Raw genomic sequence first — 26,089 nt, forward strand, 5'->3', positions numbered from 1 at the left:
ATTCTTGGACACCTCCCTTCTGTGTCTTTCTACCTAGGCATCATTTAGTCTGCCACACCTACTTCCAGCTCCTTCAAACAAGGGCCCTGTCCTGTTGAAGAGTAAGGCAGCACCTACAGGAAGGCACTGACCTTGTTTAAACCATCTAAGTGATACCAGAACAATAGGATAGCGCAGAGGGCAGGACCTGCCCCATTGCTTAATTAATAGTACTTCCATAAGGATCAGTTATTGATATTACAAAATCTTCAGACACATTAAAGAATGCCCAGCTAACTACTTGCTAGTCAGGCAAATATTACTATTGACTGAATCCTGAAATGAAAACTATGCTTGACTCATGGCAAACCCTCCACAACCAACTACACTTAGTTGTAATGAATGTAAGGTATGTGGATTGCCAGGATGGCCCAAGTCCAATATTGACAGAGAGCTAGACTCAATGAACCAAGCTAGCTACCTTGCTGGTGGAAAGTAGGGGACTGAAGCATTACCTCATCATCTACTGGAATGGAGTGAGAAATACTCCAGAGCCTAACTGGAGATGCAAGGAGAAATTAACTTTTGGAAATACTACATTCCGCTTCCGAAGTAAGTTATGCAATCCCACAATGACAAAAACCTATGTGGGGAACAGACATGGCAGAGGAACTGTGAAGTCAGACATGGGATACTACACATGCCACAGACTGATCCTTCAAAGAGTATACCAGAAACAAAGCAAATAAGATTTCTGCTCTGACTCATTCATATTATCAGATGCCTCAAATGACTCAACAGTACACTGTCAATGATGTCATTCTGGAAAGTTTATACAAGTGTTTATAATTACCCAGAAACTGTTTATAAATTGGCAAACCAAAGGAGACATCCCATTCACAACATAGTCCTGTTGTATTCTCCTAGTGTGGCTCTGAAATTAATACAATATGAACAGTAAACTTAAAACCTTCTGACTGGAACCAATTTACCAATCAGGTACAGACCAAAAGTTACACCTTACAAATGAAAGAGCACATACAAAAATATTGACATATTGCCACAGAAAGCATTGCAAGAAAAAAAATAGTGCACAAAATTCACAAGAACTGCAAAATATGAATGAAAATGTTTCTGCCTGTTTATTTAGTGTTACACTCAAGATGTTGCTGATGCACATAAGCCAACTACAACTGTGACTTCAAAGCTATGCCTGTACAAAAGTGTAGAATGTTATCAGAGAGGAAGCATCTTATAGCACTATAAAGGGTAGTTTTGGTCGACTGAACTGCTTACTAAAAAATCCTAAAACCCCACCTACAGAAACTTTTCTACAAACCATCAATTGCTATATTCATTTGGGGTTTTGTAGGATATACATCCCCAGGAGAATTATAAACTTGACCCTATGTATCCCATATCTTTCCAATTAAGCTCCCAAAGTCAATTGTTAAAGGCTTAGCATTAAAGTTATAATTCAAATCTGAAATGTGCATATTAATGATTTGAGAAGAGCCTTTAGGAAATACCAGAATTCCTTTAAGTCTACCCAATGTTTAAGGTTGATTTGACTGGATCTATGCTTTAAAAATTTTAACAGATATATTCATTCATTTTTGCACGTTGCTAGTACTGGGCCACATATTTTCCATGTAATAGCTTCATGTTGCTATGTTACCAGGAGCTAAAATAATCTAATGAACATTAATTAATATTTGCACAACACTCTGATGTGGTTACTTGCAGTTTTATAGACAGGAAAAGCTGAGAAACTAAGAGGATCTCTTAGATCACATGGTGAATCAGCAATGGCACAGGAATAGAGACAATAAATCGACACTCCCATTTCTACAATGTCTAGGTTAGGCCCTTTTTAGGTGACTGAACCATCCAACTAATTCTATTACTCTGAAATATTGCTTCAAATTATTCTTTTGAAATTAATATTACAGCTTTCCATCCAATACTTTGATTTGGTTTGATTTTCATTTAGTCTAGATTCTTATAAGAAAAATAAAGGTTCCTTCTTAAATTATTAGAAAACAGCAACTGCAATACTGCAGAGCTAAATGAAAGTTCCTATGATTTCACTTTCAGCTCCCCCCTGCTTCTGTGGCAGAGTGAGCAGCGAAGAAGAGTTTTCCAGGTCTATATATAGCATTCACAGGTCTACACATACAGACATTTCCACCAGGTTTTCCCAGCTGATCCAGCAACAGACCACAGGAGAAATCGCAGATTATAGCCAGAGGTCTTCACTCTCCTTTTGCCTGCAAATCCCCCTCTTTCCCAACAATTACATTGTCCAGATGTTACCCGAGATCATCTAGCACATTTGGTTACAGTCTACCTTTGCACATATCAGTAAGTCCATTTGCTCTAGAATTTTTAAGGCAGAACATCATCTGTCAACTTCAGAGCCCTCCTCAGAGGAGGGTCTGACACACACAAACTCAGGAAAAAGCGAGTTCTCAGTCTCACCCTGCACTCACATGCTTTCTAGATGCAACGAACACTCTCCTGAAATAAACATGTCCATCCAGGAAGAATTGTCCTGCAGAGACAAGTCCAGTCCACATATCAGTTCAAACACTCCCACCATGTGTAAGGATCACTTCCAGATGTGTTTACACCTCTTTTGAAGGTTTAATTTTGGACTATTAGAAGTCTATTCAATCAAAAAATTGCAAAAGCTTGGTGTCCTTCACTAAGGAACATGAAACTGAGCAGTTATGCAGATTGCTCCAGGGACTACCAATTGCACAAGCTTTGTAGAACCTTACTTGTCATTTTATCTTGCCAATTTGTTTGCATAATAGTTGGAAAGTGGTGCTGATTAAATTTCTCCTGAAGTTTGATGGGCCAGTGCTAACTTGTCTCTGGTTCAAAGCCAAAACACAGAATAAAGTGAAAACTAAAGCACTTGTAAAAATCAGTATCTTGTGCTTAATTAACCTGCTAATGTTTCTCTTAAATTTAGGTAACTATTTCCTAGTTGGCATTTTACCAATTCCTTTCAGAGAACAACAGTCCTTATTAATAGTTACACTGACTCTACCACAGTTAAATCTTACCTTTTATTTCCCCAGTCTTTAGCAATTCTGCCTCCTGAAGTTTGTTCCTTTTAAATAAAGAACATATTCAACCCAAAGTGTTCTTCATTGATTTATGCCCATTAAGAATCTGAAAAGGTTTGCTGCTGCCTGAAAGAAGAGTACTTATTCTTACTGCTTCTTCTAGATTAATATCCATGGTTACCAGTGATGGAGTTTTCCTGTGTATTCAGTTTAGTGCTAATAAAATCAACAAGATTATGCAATTAGCAAGATACCATCTAAGATTTTGATTAAATTTTAACATTCAGAATTTCTACATAAAGCTTTATGCTGCTGGGTTGGACAATTAAGACAACTTTGGTCTTGGCAGTTAGGCTCAAAATTCATTCTCCATGTGGCTGTAACAAGTTAGACACCCTGAAGTTCACTAATGCTGCTAATGATTTAATCAATAAGGCATTCTAGAACTAGCACCATGAGATTTTGTGCCTGAAGTGCAGTCTACAGATGACACTTTATTCCCTAGTTATAATGAAGACAATTACAAGTAGTATCGAGCCAGTAATGACGATTTTACAGGTAACGGTGTCCATTCTATTTCTAGCTCAGATAATGAAATATCCTACAGAGATGTGTTTACAACCACTTGGTGAGACCATAGTAAACTGAAGCAATTCAAACTAGTTCTGCTTTTTCCCCACTTCCATTAATAAAGAATGTAATGAGATGTCCATTATCGCGAGATCTTTTTAGATTACAAATCCAACATTTGCAATAAATAATTGGTGGTAACACTTTAATAAGTCACATGAAAACACTTATTACTGCCTGACTAGCTTCTGCTTCTGCTCAGCCACAGTAGAAAAATTACTCCCATGGCCTCCAATTGACTGGCACACCTCAGAAAGCCTAATGTCACTGTTAGGAGGTCATTTTTACAGATGTGTGTATGCTTTCCCATCGCAATCACAAAAGAGCAAACATTGACTGATTTATTTAAGTAACTTGTTGTTTTGAGATGAGTATATCAAGAATTATCAGGACCTCAATCCATCCTTGTGTAGCAAATGTCTAGATTACTTATCAGTTGCAGCTTGCAACACCTTTCTAGCCTCTTCCCCACTTCAGGTAAATGGTGCAACCTCAAGCAGAGCCAATGAACTTTGGAACATTCACCAAGTATTTTACTGTTCCCACAGTACACAACTGGCTTAAGGACTATTTATGACATGAACACCCATGTCATTAATCCTCTTGGCAAATGGTAGAAATAGAAAATGCTGGAACTAAAGCTTTTTAGGAGTGCTCCCAAAGGTCAAGATTTTGTCCAAACGCAGTGAGAGCCTACAAAGCATATTCTGATGAAACACAGCAACCTTCCCTACAGTTATAGCAGAGTCACATTTGCCCTATCTTATGCCTTCAGGGAAGAGTTTGTTAGGAACAGCACTATCATCTGGCCCCTCCCTAGTTTAGTATTCCTTATGACACTTAATTTAAGCACATGTGGGGAAATATGCATATGCTCTCCTTTTTTTGCAAAGCATTATATATGTTTCTCATGTCAGTAATGAGGGCAACAAGAGGGGAAAAAGCCACACAATAACTTCCAAAAGAGGATGAAACTGATATTGAATATTTCCTAGCTCAGGTTGCCTTTGGTTGTTTCATGAAGTGTATTCAACCATGCAGAGCTTTTCAAATCTTCTAGTCATACCTTCTTGCAAGTTCACGTATCAGACCTAGAATTTCCTAGACAAACTAATCTATTGTTGAGACAGGCACTCCCTGAAAAATGGTTTGTCACATCCTTCTAAAGACAGTATCTGTCATAGCATAGAAGTTGTGGGAAGCAGTACGTGTGAGTATTTACCCTGGCTAAACACTGCATGAACTAACTCTTGAGCCATTTAATCTCCTGTCCCCAAAAGCAATCATACTACCTTTCAAAAGCTATTCATATAATTTTTTGTTCTACTCTTTTCTTCTTCTTTGATTATTTTTGCAACATCAAAACATGTGCAAGCATATCTTCATCATTGCCACATTACAGGTTTTCTTCTCTAAGGCACCTAGACCCCAAAGCCTTCCCTGGCCATAGCACATCAGGAAAGCAATTCCCTACAGTCTGTCACCCATCCATGTTGATTATGCAGGTTGCGCTCTCTGCAAAGACAAGTACTTGCAATACCCTGCCAATTTCCTTCCAAACCCAAGTTGTCCTGAATTCCAAGTTACTTTTCCCATGAACTAAGCATTCAGCTAAGCCCAAGGCAAGGGCATATCTCTGATGTTTAACTACGTGATGCAGTGAACTTCCCTGGCCTGTATCCACTGCAGTGGCAGTCCTAATGCTTTTTAGCTGGTGGAAATCAGCAGATCACATCCATGAGAGACTTTCCTGACAAAAACTGCTGAGTGCAGCTAACACAGGAGGCCTGGTTTCCACCAGGCTGTTGCTACATCAGCAGAGTCAAGTGAGAGGGAGCTAGCGTGCCAGTTCAGACTGTATCACAAAAACAAGATCATACCTTGGACTTGCACTACACTGGTCACACCTCTTTCAGGTACTCTTGCTAGCTGTCCCAAAGAACGTATATGCAGAGTGTACAGAGTACACTCTCCATTTGCCCTAAAAAGTTACCCTTCCAACTTAAGGTAGCACTTTTGCCCCATAAATCTAAGATCAAAGATCTTAGGAATGTCCTGAAGTTCCAGGATATTCTGCTGTTACAGACACCTCTTCCCCCTTCAGTTTAAAAAGCTCAGGTGAGTCAGACAACAGAACTGCTAACAACATTGTGGGTTTGTTGCTGTTTTTTTGTTTTGGTTTGGTTTGGGGGGGGGGGTGTTTGTTTGGTTTGGTTTTTTTATGTAAGCCAGTCAAGAAAGATTATTCCTTATACTTCCCAATACTAGTTCAGCCCACTTACTACTTTTGCAGGCAGGTAAGTCCAGCTGCATCTCTAACCATGAAATCTGTTCAGGCAATATGTAAAAAATACCTGCAGTGAAGGTGTAAACCATTCATGACATGCAGCTCCTCAGACATGCCAGCATTTTTAGAAGACAATTAGTAGCAATAATAGCTGGATGCTTTGACCTAGAAGGATGTAGAAAAAGAATTAAACAGAGCAGATTGCCAAAAGACCTGCTAATTAACTTCCTCCAAGACCAGTCTATCAGTAGGATATAGTTTGAAGCAATTAAGCATAGGACATTTTTAAAACTTCACTGTTTCATTTTCTAACAGCTTTGCACTAGCTGCACACATATTGAACCTTGGGGATCAGCTTGCACTGTATTACTTACATCAGCCTATCATAAAGACATATCCTATAACTGCACTTCTATAGGCAGCTGGAGTATGACATTAATATTAAAGTTACCAGCTCATATTTTAATGAGCAACACTGAGCTTTGCAGAGCACCCACAGAAGTTATGCCTGTGCAATATATCAGGCAGGTTTCCCTCAGCTGAACTTAGCAAGCAAAGGTTAAACAAGTTTTTCATCTAGCATTACAAAGGAGCATAGCTATCCTTTTTACTCACTGAGCAATCTGACTTTTTGCAATACTGCTAATTCCCCCAGACACTCTTCTATTCACACAAAAATCAAGAAAAACTTTACTAATGATCTCTATAGGTTGCAGGCTGGGCTTTTATCTTTCATGGAAACTTCGCGATTCAGACAATACAACTGCAGTTCTTCTCTTTCTCAAAGGGAAATTAATAGCCTATTTTACTCTCAGCTTCTGAAGACGACACCTACCTTCTAACTGTCCTTTGATAGCAGTGGAAAGCATATGCTGAATAAGAAAGGAAAAGTTACACTGCAGGCAGATTAATTGAGTGAAATCAGAAGTGCCTTTGCAGACAGCAAAAATCAACTTGCATTAGCAAATGTCTCCTAATACACTAGCCTAGGTCAGTACCTATGTGGTCTGTTCTGTCAAACTTCCTGTACCCACCAGCAGCTGTCACAGAGCTGCTTACCTACCAGGCAGGCAGGGGCCAGTTTTGACCAAAACCAGGGCTGCCAAATTTCTGACAGTGCTGTGGCAGGTACTCCAGGCATCCAGGGCAGGGCATGACCAGCTGCAGAGGAAGAGGCTTTGTTCCTGCTTACAGGGTGCTTAAGCCACAGGCGCAGCAGCCCAGGCCTGCTTGCTGAGGGACACCGGGACACCAGGGCACCAGCCGGCCCTGGAGTTACAGAGCATATCAGTCTCCCCCCACCCGTCTCAGATCTTTGTGTAGGCTCAAGCACTTGACCCTGAACCTCACTTACGGGACGGTCACACCAAGCAGGCTGCCAGCAGGACAGAAAGCCCACAGGACCTGCACCCTGAATACAGAGAGGGCACATACCACCTCCTACTGCTTTGTCCCAGTCCTCCGAAAGGCCAGGACATGAGACACCCACCTCCTTCCAGGGGCCTGCTCCATGCAGGGGGAACATACAGATCTCACTGACAGGGCCAGCTCCTCATCGCTAGCGGGAGCCCAAGCTGGGAGGACTCCCAAGGGCATGCCCACGGACACACCTCCCCACTGCAGCAGGGAGGTGACACACTGGGAGAAAGCCAGTAGGAACCACTGCACTGCCTCCTCGAGCAAGCAGTGCCTCAGACATCAAAAACCATCCCCAGAGGAGGAAGGGGACTCCAGCCTTCCCAGACCAGGCGGCCATTTTGCTCACCCACCAGCAGAAGGCGACCGTCAGGCACACAGCCAGGACATCCGTGGCCCATGGCACTCAACCGGCCGAGGAGCCTCAGAGGCGGCCAGCAGGCAATGCCGGAGGACAGGGCTGTCAGACTGCCCAGGCTGCCAGCGGGACCCATTGCAACTGAGGTAACTCGCTGTTCCCCCCAGCCCCCCGCTCCCAGAGACGCCACAACTCTTCCCGCCAAAACACTGAGGTACCAGAGGAGCCACCACAGCAGCACCCAACTCCCAGCCACCCCTTTCCTCTGCCTTTATTAACTATATACAGGTGCACTCAATTTGTTACTAACACAGCCCATCTGTGGCAGGGCCCATGTGCTACCCCAGAGTGCCACGGAAGATAAAGCACCTTATTGAGCTTCCCCTTTCCCTGTCATTCTCTTCTATTTTTTATTTTTAATATCAGTGTGAGTATTTTGCCACAGCTGCGATTCCAGCAGTTTTTCAGTCAGGTACGCACTAGCGTGCTTGCTTTGTTACACTCTGCTGTCCTTGTTATTGCTCAGCAGCCCCATGTCAAAGGATCAGCAAAAGCATCTCTGATCTTTTCTTACCTTCTCCTTGGGTTGAAGGAAACAAACATTTATGTTATGACTTGTAAAGAGACATTGCGCATGCTGGATCAGGAGGCAAGGAAAGGGCAGACATTAAACTCCAACAACTCCATAAACCCCCAAGAGGCATTGAATTCTGATAGGAGTTATAGTCAGAGAAAAAACTTCTCCTATGGCAGAAATTTATCAGTCCTCTATTTTCCCCTATGAAGAATCACATCACTATGCCTTGCATTTAAACACACATGCTTTGAGTGAGTTATGTATTCCTGTCCACTTGACGGCTCAGTTAATTTGGGAAGCACTCATCTGACCCTACAAGCTTCTGGGTAGACACTGCACCCCTGTCATAAACTGGGTGAGCAGCTTTAGGCAAAGTACAGGAATTGAAAAGAGCTGTCACTGCCACAGAGGTTATTAAACCTTCCCTGCAGAAAGAAGGGAACCTACGTAAATTGTCATTAGGATGGTGCATCATTGCAATGCATTATTCGTATCACGGTGGCATCAGTAAGTTCCAATAAAGTCATAAGCTCCTCCACTCTGTAAGTACATAGCCCCAGCCCTAGATGCCTGAAATTTAAGTAGGTAAGACAGACAAAGAGTGTGGAAATGAGGTATGAGAAATTAAATTATTTTCCAAAGGTCACTCAAGAGGTCTGTGGCGAGCTGAAGTACAAAACCGGAGTTTGCATCTAGTCATTAACAACAGAGGCCTCGTTCCCTCATCTCCCAGTCAGTACATCTGAAATGCTTTTTTCCTCCTGCCTTCTTCCTCCTTAATGTTACTTCGTTTCTGATATTTAGTTCCTGGCCCATGCCAGATTTGGCAGACACTGCCTACATGTCACAGCCCTAGGACCTGTTATGTTATTATAGTTGTCCATTTTAATAATGCTGCGTGTGTCTGTCTTCCCTGTTTTGCCTTGTCATGTTCTCCACGTGGTGTTTCTGAATTGTTTTTACAGGCTGCAATCCTGTTCAAACCCAGGGCCTGGTAATACAGGTACTGGGAGTTGGATGAAGTAAGGATGATAATGCTGCATCATGGATGTGTCCTCAACTGCCACCACACAAAAAAAAGTCTCCTTAAAAAGCTAGCAAAGTCTAGAGTAAGTACTGTCAGACTTTCCCAGACCTACTAATTTTGAAACCATAAGAGTTTGTTCTCTAGACTGTAATAGCAGAATGAGCTATAAAATGGGAAATGACTGTGTCCTGTCCAGCCCTGGGGTAATCTTTAAACACTCTTTATGAATCAGAGATACAGACAATGACACTTTTTATTAATGTACTATTCTCCAGTGCTAAAATGCTACCAAGAAGCTAAGCAATGTACATGTTTGATTGTCAGATATGGTTCAGATTTGATAGTATCCAACAAAACATCTGTTACTTTCTTCAGTGTGGTTGCACTCAACAATGGTGCTACAAAGCTCATGTGTCAGAAACATTCCTATTTAAAAAAATCATTATCTCTCTATTTTTTCCTAGTTATCAAATAACATCACTGGATTGGCCCTTCTGAGTAAGAAGGAAGTTTCTACACATCAAACTCATGAAACTTCCAGAGTAACGGTGGGATTCAGGGATCTTCTCTGATCCCTAGGACACCAGCTCACAAGCCAGCTCACACAGCCTCTCTTGGAACAGAAGGTGTTTGTTAATACTTAGGCCTCAGTAACCTAGTTTGTAGCTTCACCATACTTGGGCATAAGGAAATGTTCTGCCACTAGGTAGCCACCTTGAGATTCAAATCAGGTTAATGTAAACGGCAAACAAATGTATTTATAACATACAAAAAAGACTATAGATAGAGAAATATGTACAAAAGATGCAGGTGAAGAAATGAAAGGGAAAAACAAGTAATGTATATGATGAAAAATGATAATGAAAAATAATGTATTTGCACCAACGTTAAATTCTCAAAACACGTTTCCCTCATCACATCTGAACTATTGTGAATATTTTCCTTATACATACACAGACTGTTTAATTAACAAGTGAGGGGATCTTGACAGATTAAATTCCCTTCCTTCCTTCACTTACCTGCCTTTCTCAACAAGTCTTATATATTTTGTATTCATTTAGGAAATAGCCTTGATATTTTCTAACTAACCAAGAAAGTGAAAGAATGTTTATTTTAATCTATAACAGTCAAAATCAGGACTCTTTGTTCTCTCTTAGAGTGTGCATTTCAGTTCAAAGCCTCTCTTCACTGAACTATGTATTTGATATCAAATTGTTCATAAAAACATGTATGTTACAAGCATGTAAGGAAAATTAAGTCATTAAGCTCATAACTGGTTCTTGTTCAAGAAGGTTCTTGTGTCTTGGACACAAAAATACTATTTGGAAGCAACTGACCCTTTAGCACCTATACTCTAAAGATTCAATAACATCAACTTACTCACAGGTCTTCATTATATTAGGCAAACATTTCAGGCTCAAATTTCCTCTGCTCATATTTCTGCAAAGCTACAACAGCTTAGTATGTCACATGGGCAGCTTCTCCTAAAAGAAGCAAGAAGATCATAGAATCATAGAATCATTTAGGTTGCAAAAGACCTTCAAGATCATCGAGTCCAATCGTCAACCACGCCCACTAAACCATGTTCTGAAGTACCTTGTCTACGTGCTTTTTGAATACCTCCAAGGATAGTGACTCAACCACTTCCCTGGACAGACTATTCCAAAGTCTGACAACCCTTTCAGTAAAGAAATTTTTCCTAATATCCAACCTAACCCCCCCTTGCTGCACTTGAGGCCATTTCAAGATGAGCCACTGCTTACCATGAGGTGACAGGAAAGAATTCTGCATATATCTGGGCCCATTTAATCCATAATTATCTTGCTCTGTTAAAATACTGTGATTTTTTTTCCTGGGATTGTCTTCAGTTTCTCCACATAGAGCATATTATGTGATAAAAAACTTAATAGAATTCAGAGAATTCATGCAGCTTTGGAATTAGATTCCCTTTTACTTCAATTCTCTCCTATGCTGCACTCAGAGACATCATAACTTTTAGGACTATTTTCAGTATTACTTACGTCACCTAAGTCTCCCCCAATATATATGCGCAGAGGAGAGGTAAGTCATTAGGATGATAGATGCTGCCAAACTGATTCCAGAGTATCTGTGTTGTGCTGTCTAAAGCTACAAAGTGATGGCATTGTCAGGCAATATGCAATATAAGAAAAGTGAGGATTAAATTTACATCAGGGTCAGAGAAAGAGAATGCCTATGCACCATCCAACCTCAAAGCTATTTCTAGCTGCTGTCAGCTTCCATGAGTGAAAACATGGCAATGTATGCCACAAGTCCCCAGTAGTGAGCTATACTCAAATAAGGGACAGACATCTTTGGCTACTGCAGGGGCATGACACTAGTTCCTCAGTGTATTTTCCCTAAACTTCATAAATAATACCATCATCTAATACAGACTACTTGTAAATAAGCCAATCTACAGGCAGGTCCCAATATTTGGCAATCCTGCATAACAGGAAAAGATTTCATCAAGGTTAAGTGAAAAGGAGTTATAGAGTTATTTCATCAGGGCAATGTGCTCCAAGAGCTAGACTTTTTTTTTAATAAGCAAGGTTAGTAGAACTCCTTATTTTTAAACCTGCCCAGTACTTCCTATTGCAGACCACCTATTTCAGTTGCTTATACATTTGTCAGCCAAACCTGCTGGGCTGCAATTTTCCATACTAAGTGAAAAACTATTAGCCTTAGTCCCCCATTATTTGGAAAATGTTCAATCAAAACTATCCATCCATTTCTAAGAACAAGGCTAAGGGTTGATTTTGATGTTAAAAAATAACAGTGTTGACAGTTGTTTTCCTTGGGGGGAAGAGGGTGTGTTGGTTTTTATTTTTACTAGAGCAAAGCTAGAGAAGCATTTTCTATGAAGAAGAGAGTTTAAATTTGACCTGGACCCAGAATTCCATAGAAAATCTGCCCATGTTTGCACAAAACACAAAGCCTTTGAACGATGACAGTCTGTTCATCTTTAGTAGAGTTGTTTAACAGCTTCACCTAATGGCAAGAATTTCATCCTCGCTGAGCGTACATTCACACAACTCCTCTGCATGCTGAGGTTGTGCATGTGTCACCCCCACAGAGCAACTGTTCATGCCTAAATCTCATAGATCCTTTGTGTTGCTGTACTGTATGTTTATACGCCATCCTCATAAAAACACAGCCCAGGCCTACATGTGGCAGAACTAAGTTTTCTGTGTTTTCCATGTGCTAGCTACCTGTTTGCAGCATCTCCGGGCCAGAGTGACACAAGGACAAGGGAAAGCAAGGAGGCAGTTTGTTTGTCCATCCTGCTGATAGTCAGTATGTGGAAGGAATGTGTCTTATTCTATGGCAGAACCCAAACTGAGAACATGGGAAATAAAGTCTGGGAAGTAAATTGGGAAAAATTTACATATGAGCAACATAGCCTGGGACGGAGGTGGTATGGAGAATAAGAAGGAATTGGAGGGCAAGCAAAGGGCCAAGGGTAGGGAGGCATGTAGGTTAAGGATGCAGAGAAGGAGAGGAACTAACGGAGTAAGGATGGTATGTCTGGGAACAACAGGGATGGAAGGTAATATATGGGAGAATGAATGGATAAATCTATGCCCACCAGAACATTCCCCTCCAAAGCCTGGAACGGCTGGCAAGACCTCATGGCTTCCCCACTGTCAGAGCACACCAATGAAACCTGCTTGGGAAGAGTCCTGACCCCTTCTAGTACTGATCTGCTGAAGCCATGACAGCCTCTTCCTGGTGAGGACTCACCAGCATCCTCAGGAAATCTCTCTCTATTTAGCCTGCCTGTGGTTTCAAACAGAGCAAATTTAAAAACAAGCTGAAAATATGAAAGGAACATTTCTCACATTGCAGAATCAATCACCCCAAATCAATTCCAAAATCTGCAGAAGAGCTCAACCAAAGCAGCCTGAAGCAAAGGTGCACACTGATTTCAGCTGGCTTTACATAGCAAGACCAAAAAAAAAAACTAACAGGCTGGCTGGTGGTATGCATGAGTGTGAAAACAAACTTGTCACATTGAAGATATTGTTGCCACTCACTCAGGAGTCACACCAAGCCACAGTGACTTTTTTCAGTCTCCCACTATTACAACATGGATGCATTCACCTGGGTCAGCCACTGGTATTCAAACCTTGCTGTGCTTTAACTATTGCACAACTAACCAGCTCTGTAGGACAGTGTGGTTCATGTACTGGCAGTTGCTCTTGCGTTATTTACACAGAGCAAATCTGTTGCTCGTTGCAGTGGGAAGCTTTAAGAAAGGATGAACAGGGGATTATCACTCAGAAATTATTGGCTTCTTTCTGTGTGCTCAGAGTCTCGTCCGAGGCCACCCACACAGCCATAGCTGGCATTAGCCAGGGTTAGCTAGGGTTGCATGCAGAGTCCTTGGCTTCCAACCCCACACTCAGTTAGTTACTCGACCTCTCTGGCAACTCTGCTGGATATAGAGGTGATACTGTTGCAGATTATCCTCAGCTGGCACCATGGGCATCCCCCAAGATGACCCACAGCAAGAAAAGCCCCCACATACTTTGATCCCTTCCTCTAATAATGACTACATAACTAATTTATAATTCAGCCAGCCTGACCACAGGCATACTGGGAGAGGTTTAGGGCACTCCTATTAAGGTCAGCAAGTTCCCCCCAGACTGTTCCTGCAGAAGAGGGTGCACTGCCATGCTCAGTGTCTTGTTTCCTCGCTAGTTGGTGGGGGCCACAAGGAAAGCTGACATCTCAGACATTAATAAGCGGTGAATGTTCCCCTCAATCCCACAAGATGGCAGGAGATGCTCAAAAATTCACCCTTGGTCAGCTGGAAGGGCTTTGCAGGCTTTTGTAGTTCTCCTCTGACAAGCCCTTGCTCTGTGAGGAGTTAAATGAAACCATATTTTTTAATAAGACAGGAGAAGCCTGGCAAACGCATATCAGTGAGTGTTCATGGATCTCTTAGGAGCAGTGGGATATTACAGCAGTGACTCGGTGGCACTGACAGACCCATGTGGGGGAATGTTCATGTGGGAACAATCTCCAGAATTTGCTTTCTTGTGAGGAGAAAAAAAAAAGAGAATAAGCAAACTAAAAGTGGACAGAGGAAACTGCAACTGGCTTGTATAAAGTTTTTATTTTTAATATCAGAGCTTGCAGACACTCTGCCTGCAGCATTCCTTACATTACTCACAGCATGAAGACATGAGAAAGCCACAAAAATTCAGACAGTTTGTCAAGAAAGGTCAATTTTTATTCCCTTTAGTTTACAGCTGACTTCTCCCCCTGTTAAGCACTTTTTTTTTCCCCAAGGACCTAAATAAAAGCAAGTTCCTGCACCAGATCATATTCCACACTTAGGATGATAATAATCCAAAATTATCCAAAATGACTGAATTCAGTAGTAATTAATAGCCCTGTGAATGAGTCTGGTACTTCATGAAACAAGTATAAAGAAAAGGTCACTGAAAATTGAATGAAGTATCTATAGTGGTATTTCTGATGCAGGAAGCACTGAAGATAGTCTTTGTGTGATCAGCTTCAGAAGGAAGAGAGAAGAAATAACCAAATGAATTCAATCACCCTGAAATCAGCTATTTCAAGAAGTGAGTTTTCCTGTGACTACACAGAGTAACCATTCAGAAGTCAAAGCAGCCCAATTTGACTGATGAAGGAGAATGAGCCCCAACCTGACATGTTTTGGGCTGATGAAGCTCTTTGTCCACAGAGGTGCCAGCCAGTGTGATGGGGACATCAGTCCTGCAGTGCTGAGGCAGAGGTCTACCATTTCTCGTGACACAGAGCTGCAAGCAATGATGTTACAAGATGGTAAAAACGAAATGTTTACACTCAGAGGGTAGTAACTGACTGCCATTAAATCTGCACTATGGACCTGAATCTATGAACACGAGACAAGAGGTGCTAAAAATCACATTGTTTATCCCTGATCTATCCAGTCTTCCCCTTCATGCCTTCTCCTTCAAGTATTTTTATAGGGCCAAAGCCTCTGGCAGGCATCGTCTGCTACTTCATATGTTGCTTCAACCTCCTAACTTAAAGTACCTTTTTTAATTATAAACACTTAAACTTTTATGGCATTTTTTCCTATGCTGCATCTGGAATGTCTATGTACTTTATTTCTCTGATCTCTGCTCTGCTACTTTAGCAGATATATTTTTGTACCTGATTTGTACTGACTAGGATACACTTTTTTTCACAGACTTTTCAGAAATAGCTAGTACTGTGGCACTGACTGCCTTCGATGAACTTACTCCACCTAGGACACAGCGTCATCTTATTTGACTGTTACTGTCTGTCCCCTTGTGGCCAGAGACCAGACTGAACTCAGCCTGCAGATTTAACAGATCATTTGCCTTGAGTGAGAAGGAACAGCTTATTTTGCTGAGGAAGGAAGCTCTTGCATAGCATACTAGTCCCTAGAAAGCCTTAGATTTAACTATTAGGGAACTAATTTTCACCTCCAAAATTCAGATTCCCTTTCTGAATATCCTGAAAACTGGTCATATTCACATCTGAAATCTGGCTTCTGCTATTATTCATTTGTAAGCAAAATCTGGATCCAGGCCTGAACTTCAAGTAACTTTGGTGGCTGAATCACTACAGGTGCATGAGCAAATTCAGAAATAATCGTTCTATTTCACAGATTCTCATTCACAATGAAACACACACAAAGTCTGGGGCTACATGCTTCCAAAGCTTTGCACAAATGACAGTAACTACCCTTTATGCAAATAACAGAAAACAACCTTAGATTCTGTCCCAAAGTCTTTAAGCCCCAAACTGAAAGGCCTATCAGTTTTGCTCAGACAAGTGCAATTAAGTCTTTTCTTCAGGTAGTTAACACTCTACATTCAATTAACATTTTCTAAATTTTAAGTTGAGCAGCAACTATAACAACAGATACACTAAGCATGAAGGTTTGGGAAGAATGAGGGCCTCCTCAGTGAAGTGAGAAGCACAGAAAGATGCACAGGTGGGAGGCACTGTGGACTGTAAAACAAGAGCTGCAGGAGAAGATTCATACCACCCTAGCAGAAAAGGAGACTGCCCAGAGCTGAGGAGCCAGAGTGAAAGGAATTGCACTGTAGCACACCAACAAGAGAAATGAAGGGCCCTGAATCTGAGACTATGGAGAGGGCACAGATTTGTGGAGCTTTGATTTATAATCTGGAATCACTTGGCAAACCTTCCTCTATTCCTTTGTTTTACTCCTGTGCTTTTAATTGCCTTGACTAGAAAGTCAGTTTTCAGAAGCGAGCCTCTCTTACGAGGTGGACGTCGTATCATACGTAAAGAGGCTTTCTACCTCCTGATGTATTTCCTGAAAGCTGCTCCTGGCAGTCCCGACACTAATCCATTTCAGTGATAGGGTTTCATGAAGCACCAAGCATACTCTTGGCAGGCAAACTGTTTGTGCATCTGGATGTAATAAGGAGCTAGACTCTAGCTGATGTGGTGGCTCAGCACAGTGAGCCACCAGGCACAGGATGGTCAGTTTTTTCCTGCTGCCCAAGTTCAAATCGCAGCAGCACATTGGAAGCTGGTTGTGGTGTGAGCCTCTCAGTAAAAACAGCCAGGCCACAGGGAGGGAAGGGAAAGGAAGGTCACTGGGAGTCATTTGGACAGCTGGTTTCTGGCTAGAGGATGCTGAAGGGTGTGACAGTATCTCCCACTAGCAGGAGTAGCCAAGGCTCCTCTCAAAAAGAATGGAGCAAGCCTGAAAGCACCCTAAACCCAGAGGCTGAGGAAGGAAGAAGGTGAGGAAGGAATCCCCCAGGTGTTGGGGAGAAGAGACGTGAGCCCAGCTGGGACTGCTAACAAAGAGAAGGTTGGCACAGAGTCCTGATGGCACTCCAGTGGAGCACTATGCACCACTATGCTTCCTTAGAGGCTTTTAATCTTTATCACTTGAGGAGGACCCCAGCATTGCACTAGCTCGGCTGCTGCCATTTCCCTGAAGGAACTGTTAATGCAAGGGTGGCACCGGTGGAACACAAGCTCTCCCTGCCAGCAGCACATGCTCAGAGGGACAGTCTGATGTAGGGTATAGCTGGTCTCCAGCACCTCTGAGCAGCAGAAGATGGCAGGATTTTTAGAGAGAAGGAGGGACCTTTGGGACTACTCTGAAACAAACTGCATCCAAACCAGCTCACACCAGCTTCCAGGATCCCAGCTGCAACTTTTGCCCTTCTCTCCAGTCCTGCACCGATTCAAGGCATATCGTCCTGATTCCCCATCTTCACTGCACACACACAGAGTAATAAAGGAGAGCAAAAGTGATCTTGCAGTTAAAAGTCACGCTGAAGAAGAGCAAGCTCCCTTTCCTACAGTCAAAGTGGCTCTGCAAGGCTCACAGATGGTTTTTTCTTAAATAAAAAAAAAAAAAAAAAAATCACAGTAAAACCTTCGTTTAAGTGTTATTTAAGCAGACTTGACTCTTAAGATACATGCAAGAAACAGATGTGCAGAACAGAGAAATGCCATTTTTATAGAGTGGGTCTTCAATGTTTGAACCATACTAGATTACATTTGGAGTGTAAGATCCTCAGCTACACCACGTAATACTTATAATAGTTTACAGCATATGGCCAAATCTTTCTGCCAGTGAAGCCATGTGCCTCTTTGTCAACCTCAGCACAAGGTGGCAATATACCAAAATAAATGGGATATTAATACCTTGTTGTCCTACACTTTCCAGATATCCCACACTTCACCCTACATTAGATTTACTTCTCTTTCTCTGCTGTTGCTCAAGCAAGGGGTGACTTCTCCCTTACTTTTATGTCCTGGGATGCAAGTTCAGGGAGCACGAGTCAGTGTAAGTTGTTTATCAGGCAGAAGCAGAGCCTGTACCATTGTCAAGTCCCTGAATCCCTCATGTTAATGTTTTTCTCTGACACTGTCCCATATTTGGGCTTTGGGTAAGCTGACAGGAATGTAATTTCTATTTAAAGATACACTGTCTGTTACTTTTACACTAAGTAATAAATGCGGGATTTGAAGAACAAGCACCAGGAAAAAACGGTTGGACAATTTATACACTGAGTCACCTCTAATAAAATACTTAGAATTTAAAAAAAAACCCAACTATTCTTTTGCACTTCCTCATAATCTTCCCAAAAAAGATTCCCTTGGCCTGAAATTTCCCATGTTTGGTCTCTGCCCAAATGTGAATATGTAGATTCCTGCCAATTGTTTTCAGTCAGTTTTCAATTACACGAGGATGAAAAATAGACATTCCTTCCTATTCCTAGGATCAGGGCTATATTTTCCCATAGCTATGCTGAAGCAATCTGAACAGTGAAACCTAAGTACAGTTATAAGAAGTTATCAATAGGGTACAATTCTGTGAGTCTGGGGAATCCTTTTTAGGTTTTACAAATGCATTTTTACCAAGGAAAAGACTTACACTTGCGACTCCTTCCACATATGTGCTGCATGTGTATATTCAGTCATAGAGAATTACTTATTGTTGAAAGCAAATGTATTCCTCCTTAGCCCCCATTACCCTTCTGAACATGCTCTTTGATAAAAGAGAAAACTGGGTTTTGTTATCTCAATTTCTGCAGATGGCTTTCAAAAGTACTTAGGAGTAAGTAATCGTTTGACTCTCAGTGATTTTCAGCCATCACTCGTGTATCTCTTTAATGTCCTCACCCGCATTCAAAATTCCCACTGAAGCTGATATTAATGTTAAGGAATAAGCCAGAAAGGATCCCGTAGGGCGTTCAGGTTGCAGACGGCACTGAGAATAGGCAGTGCACTAAATGCAGCAGATATGATGTAGAAAATTCTGCAACATTATGTTGGAAATGCAACATATCAGTCTCGCAATTTCTTTGCAGAGACAAAACTGCACCTGTGGTTGAACCAACACTTGTCTGAATTAAGGCTAATGTTTGCTGTCTTTAAGCCTTGACTTAAAACACTGATGGTGACCTCCCTTCATATTGACTAATACAATTACCTCTCCACTTGCCAGTTTCCCAGCCAGTGAAGCACAATGCTTCTCCTCAGAATTTGTTAAATATTTAGTTCACCCAGTAGGAGTATTTGTGCACTCAAGTGCTACTCAGTGCGACTAAGCATGACAGATTCAGCATCCTGCCTGTAAACAAGTTTATCAAAATCTATAGCCAAATGAAAGATGAAAATGAAAAATGAAAATGTTTTTCTTATAATTTTTTTTCTTATAATTCATAAGCTTTACCTCACCTGTTTATAATCCAGACACTGTAGTTTGGGGAGATGACATGAAGCAGGTATCAATTACTGACAAATAAAACAGATTCACTGCTTCTTATCATTGCAAAAAGTAAATAAATCTAAGGGCAACCTTCAACACTTTCAGGTCCTTAGTCACAGCTTAAGGTTATTACTTAGGAATTACTCCTGATACCCTCTCTCATCCTGAATAACACCTTTTTCTCCAATTAGTCCCACTAATTTCAGTAATACCACTCCTGCAAGAAAAGCTACAGTCAGGTTAAAAATGCTTGTCTTTTCAGATAGATTTCTCCTAAGCATGTGCAGAGCAAAAGGAAAGCAAAGGCATCAGGACCCAACCTTAGAAATAAGGAAAGTGAGGTCTAGCAAGAATAAACTCCCAGAGAGGGAAGAAAAATGAGAGAGCGCAAAAGGAATGAACAAAAGAGATAAAGGCAGGAGAGGAGAATTTATCTTGCACAAACAGAATTTGTGTTGGCCTATCCGTCCATGACACAAGCACTAATGAGGCTGCCCATTCATGGAGGCCTCAGATAAACATACAGATGGCCATTTAAATCACCACAATGGAGTATGTGTATTACGTGAGCCAGTGTTTTCACTTGGAGAGGGTAGAGAGGAAAAGGCACAGGGCTGGAGATGATGAAGATAACAGGCTAGGATTATTGGACTTTTCCTATGCCTCAGCCTTCGTAAGTTCTTCTATGAAAATGCTCGTAAAGAGCTGGACTATAAAAATTCCAGACTTTACTGTTGGCATAATTGATCTCAGATATGTCACCACAGAAGGAGACAGAGGAGTATTCATGTAAGACATACAAATCTTGGAGGGGAACCAAGTGTAATATATAATCTTTCCTTCCCAGAAAACCGTTCATGGTGGTTTTGGAATAGATTTAGACTTTTAAAACCTGTTCTCCGACCTGCAGCACGTTTCAGACAAAAAGCTCTCAGGATCACAATAAAGAACATTTGAATTTGATAGTGTATTATCCATCTAGTTTTGAAATAATAATTCCTCGATGATACTTTCTTATTTCACAGGAAGGGGACTGAGGAACTTCCTGTTTAAAAGACCCTTCAAAAGATCTGAAATTTCACAAAAAACAGAGACCAAATTCACAGCTGGCACAAGTGGGCACTGCCCCATTTGAATATGTGATCTGGGGCTTATAGGAAAACATTTTTGCTCTGGTTGGAGGTGTCTAGCAACACTGTGTAATTATTACAGTGCCACTGCAAGAATTTTTAGAAGCTTGGTTTTTATTTATGCACCATGCTGTATGCTTTTTTTAAAAAAAAATTTGTTGTTGTTGTTGTAATCAGCATTTTACCCCTGGGGTGGCTGGGAAAACCTGGTTTCCGTTTCTAGTCATGTTTTCCTTTGCAGCTTCCTCACATTCTTCTTCACTTTCCTTCACAAATGCAGTTCTTCAGTCCTCCTGACCCTTCTTCTTCAAAACCCTGTTGTCTCTCTTGTCTTCCTTCTCTAGGGAGTACGAGTTCTTACCTTCTCCCCTTCAAAGCTGTTGCCACATCAGTAGTGACTATATGATACACCTAGAGGCCACAACTGACTTGAGAAGTCATCATACCACATTGATACAGTCAGTCAGTCCCCTTTTATGCCTCCTCTGCTATTGTTTTATACTGTCAGCATCTACCTTGTAAGCCATCAGGACGTGTGGCCCAAACTGATTGCTAAGGGCTTGATCTGCCATCTCTTGACTGAATGTCAAAGAGAAACTCACACTGGGTTCAGCAGGCTGTGAATCAGACCCTAAGACACCATCAGAAGGCTCCATCAGGGTGTTAGAAAACCAGCTGAAGGAAAGCAAAATAAATTTTCCCCTGGAAATTAAACCCTATGCCCAAGATGCTTACAAAGTTAGTCTTAGGAGCATGCAGAGGGGGGAATTGTTTGTCTAGACTCTGTGTGTGTGTCTGTGTGTGTGACTGAATGAGCAAGAGACATCCTGTGGGCCTTTTAGAGCTGGTTACATTTAGCTGCTTTGTGGCTGGTGCCAAATGTTTAGTAGCTGTGACTCATTGACCGACTAGCTGTCTTAACATCTTGCCTCATTGTCCTTTTCTCTTTATAAAGGTTTCCCCTCACCCCTATCTGAGATGTCAAGAACAGTGATTCCAGATGTAAGCAAAACGTTTTCCATCGCAGTGCAGCACAGGACCTGCAGCTATGCCTTGAATGAAGATTGCAAATTAAGTGGATGCTGTTAGACTGCTGAACACCTTGAGAGCAATGCTGATGGATGAAAGTGAATGCTCAAGGCAGCCTGCCTTGTTATATGGCCTCCAGGTGAATGAAAGGTTAGTTGCTAAGATATTTTGAGATGTGCCTCTGCATAGCTCAGGGAACAAATCTGAGTTCCTTGTGAAACAGGCAGAGGCGTGTGGGATTTTGGGGGTACCTGTGAATACAGAGGAAAAGGACACAGGGATATTCTGAAGAAATGTTATCAAAGCACACACCAGTCCTTGCCCAGTTTTAAAGGAACAAAAATCCAGTAGCTATTGGAGAGGAACAATACATTGATGATTGCTTTCCTCAAGAGCTCAATAAGAGAGAACAGCCATCCTCCTCGTTCGAATCAGCATGTGCTACCAGGGAAAGACATGATCATAGACATTAGGACACATGAACTAAGGCTCCAGCTCTACCGTGCTTCCAAAGGGGTAACACTCTCATCCGGGTGAGCTGATGTGCAGCTCTTGTGCAGAGATGTTCAACACTCTGCAGCACTAAGTTCCCCATCTGAGGCTATTACGAGGCTGGCTAGAGAACCCGTCTCCAGAAATGCTCAGTGCCAGAGAGGCGGTGACAGACAGACCCTGGACAGGGATTAAACCAGCAGCATTTAGTGCTGCGGATATTCAAGGAGAACAGCAGTATTTAGTGCTGTGGATATTTAAGGCTTTTGAGCTCATCCGTCTCCGTTTGACTCTCCCTAGGCAGGAAATTGCTAATTACCTTTCCATGGCAGGAGCAGTTCAGCTCCTCCAGGGCAGAGGAGTGAGAATTGGCCGTAATTACAGGAGGAGCTCACAGAACACTTCTCTCCTTGGTAGTGGAGGGACTGAGCTGCAGCCAGCATTTAAAGGCTGATTAGTATAACTGCTTGCAGTCAGTATTTACAGCCATTTCTCAACTGCCCTTACCCTGGGAAAAAATGAGATGTTGTCAGCACAAAACTTAAGAAAAAGAACAACAGAAATCAAATTATCTGTTTTCTTTTGATATTAAATCAATCATAATTTAAACAATTACATTAACAATAAGATTTTTTTTCTAGCCCTCCAGTGCTCCTTTTGAATTTTCCCCACAACCCATGGTTTGGAAAATTTGGTTTCAGAATGAGTGAACTATACATGCATTCAATAACGGCTTGAATGGGGGTGAGGGGCATTGTTCCTAAAAAGCGCTGAGTGAATATTTTAAGTTATTGAGTAGGAGGGGTGGTAACAAGAACAATAGAAGAACTAAATTATTGTTATTTTGTCTCTTCAAGACCTCAATGCTGTCACACACTTGCCCTGTCCCCTGATGCGGTGTTTGTCTCCCTGATGGGCTCTTCTGGGGAGCTGTCTGAGCTAACACAATTATTGTGTCAAACTCTTATCTCAGGGACCGAATAATGGAATCAGGCTTTGACTGACTGTCTCCTCTGATTGTTTATGAACTGTTTATTGCAATTAGCACCCATGTTCGTTTAGCTAGTTCTGGTGGAGGAGTGTGTTTAGAAAGCTCTCAGAGGGAAGAAGAGACTGGTAAAAAGCAGATGGATAAAAAAAGAAAATAAACTGTAAACAAAGAATATAAGGGGCCATGGGAAAAGAGAGCGAGAAGGAATGTGGGGAAGGGAAGGGAAAATTTTCAAGGAATAGAATTTGCAAGAACATTTCCATGGTCTACTATTTATGTAGATCTTAAAAGACTGATAAAAGTACAGGGAAAACGTGGACCGTTTCCTCTGGCTACTATTTAGCTCGAGGAGGTCACAAGCACTGTTGCACGGTTGGTCCTGCAGTCTTTGCATAGAGCAGGTCATTCAGGTCAAGAGTGAACAGGAGAGGGCAGCATCGCTTTACGCTTATGGTAAGAGCTGCTCTTGAAGTGTTTGGGAAACTGCACATGGACAAACAGATCATTGTGAGTCACCAGGCAATAGATTGATGAAGGGAGTTTGCCGGCAGGTACCTCACTGGAAGAAATGTCTGCATGGGAAGAGGATGGAAGAACAAGGTTTTTTTAAGTGCAGAGTAGAAAGCAATGCGAATGTGGCATTTCAGCAGTAGTTTTGGTTTGGCTCAGCTCAGCTCGTTTCAAGTGTTGAGTAAAGAATCCAAAGCTCAGTGTTAGGCAGCATATACCTAACAGCAGAGACTCCTAGCAGTTCATTTAATTACATTCTATCTCATCCAAAGATCATTGTACTCTTACCAGATAAGAAAACTTATTTCAAAGACGCACAAATGATGCACAAAGTGTGGTACGTACCCTGCCCAGTGTGCCACATGGCATCAGGACAGCACCTGGATGGCCACACTCCCCTGCAAACCATTGAACCACATCGAGCATGTTCATTGCACGAGTGTACGGCACTATTTTCATGACACGATGGATTTCTGAGATGTAATCAGCAGACCAGAACTGCTGATTCAGCTTCAGCTGAAGGATCAATGTTCTGCTCTAGTGTGTTGTTTCAAATCAATTTATTTGGTTATATAAATATATGAGAACATCTTAAACCCTGGCAAAGATACAGTAGCCTTGGATACATCAGTGGAAACTCCAGTGTAGTGACACTTAACAGAGGACAAAATTTGGTCCGTTAACTTTTATTTTTCTTCTCTGACAGCAGTTATTAGAGGCAGTTGTGGATTAACGAACTGCTCTGGGCAGGGGTTCTCTCTGACATATGACTTATTAAAGTTATGCAGTGTGCCAAATCACATGGCAGAGAAATTCCCACACACATAAAAAATAGCCATACCTATCAGTTGCAATCTTGGCTCTGCTTCCTTTCTGCCACTATGTTATGCCTACTTCACTGAAGAGAGAGTAATTCTCTTTACAATTGATAGTTCTGCTAGTACATTACTAAATCTGCAAAGCTGTACAGGATTTGCTGCACTGCACCCTTTTCAAATCAGGCTCACAATCCAGAGAGGACGATGAGTGCCATTTCAAAAAAAAGGTAATGGTACATTGGTTCCAAGGGAGTTATTTTGTTCAATCATTTTGCAATATAGGTGAGTCACAGGAATCTTTTTCATTTCATAGACAATGTTTTAATATCTCCATTCTATTCCTGAGGTATAGGATGAGAAAGCGGTGTTCTCATTTACTGAAGTCAGATGGTTACTATTTCACCATCTGTGTAAATTAATTGTTTGATCTCTCTGTGGAAATTATCAATAAAATACTGATACTGAAAGAAGTAATCTTGGACATGACTGTGTGGGAGGTCTGTGAATGAGAACACCAAATACACATAAACCTATAAAAACACCAAACATCTGTTTGGACACAGACAGAATTCTAGAAATACAGAGATAAATGACTGCCTGACCTTTTTATCGAAACAGACATTGCAAGTAACATTTTCTAATTGTAAAAGTATCTTTGACCCACTATTTTGTTACATGTGAAGTTGTATTGATTACACTTACGATTTTTAGGGAAATGTTGAAATGGAAGTGGTTTTGTTTTGGCAGTTTTTAAAGTTTGATCTTAAAAATAACTTTTTTTCTTTCCATTATTTAATTTCAATAGCTGTGCTAGAGTAAATGAACCATTATTACTGGCACATTATCATATAACTGAAGGATTGCATATGATTGAGGATAACTGAAATATGCTATTTTAACACATTTTCAAAATAATACTGCCAGATGCTCTTCAGTACTGAATGAAACATCTTATCTTTTCTAGCCCAGTATGTAGGAGTGGCACTTGATGATTAAAAAGCAAGTTTCCATCAGTAGTCTCATCATGTAATGAAAACTAAAAATATTGTGAAAGAAACACTAAGCCTTGAAATTTTCAAACAAAAAAGGGTCTGAAACAACGCTATCTTGGATTTTCTGCTTTATGGTATTATTTTTGCTTTAAATATTCTGAATCAGAATGAAAAAGAGTATTTCAGTGTCAAATTTCCCAGAAAACAGAAATTCCATGCCTTGACCAACTGTAATTACCAAATGAATGAGTAATCCATTTTCTCCCAGGCCCTCAGTTTTGTCGGCACTAAATTTACACACAATCATTTTTTAAGGAGATACGGGAGGAAATGCATAAATGCCAAGAATGTTTGTTCAGGGAAATGACACACCATCCTTTTCCCAACATCTGGTTATTCATGAAGGGCTGACAAATCTTCTTTTAGACTTACTAAGCGTGAAGTTATCTATTCTGAGGGGATCTGTGATAAAAGCAATTTTTTTACTGTAGGGAAGTTTGAGCTGA

This window comes from Buteo buteo, chromosome 12, assembly GCF_964188355.1.
Source record: "Buteo buteo chromosome 12, bButBut1.hap1.1, whole genome shotgun sequence".
NCBI lineage: Eukaryota > Metazoa > Chordata > Aves > Accipitriformes > Accipitridae > Buteo > Buteo buteo.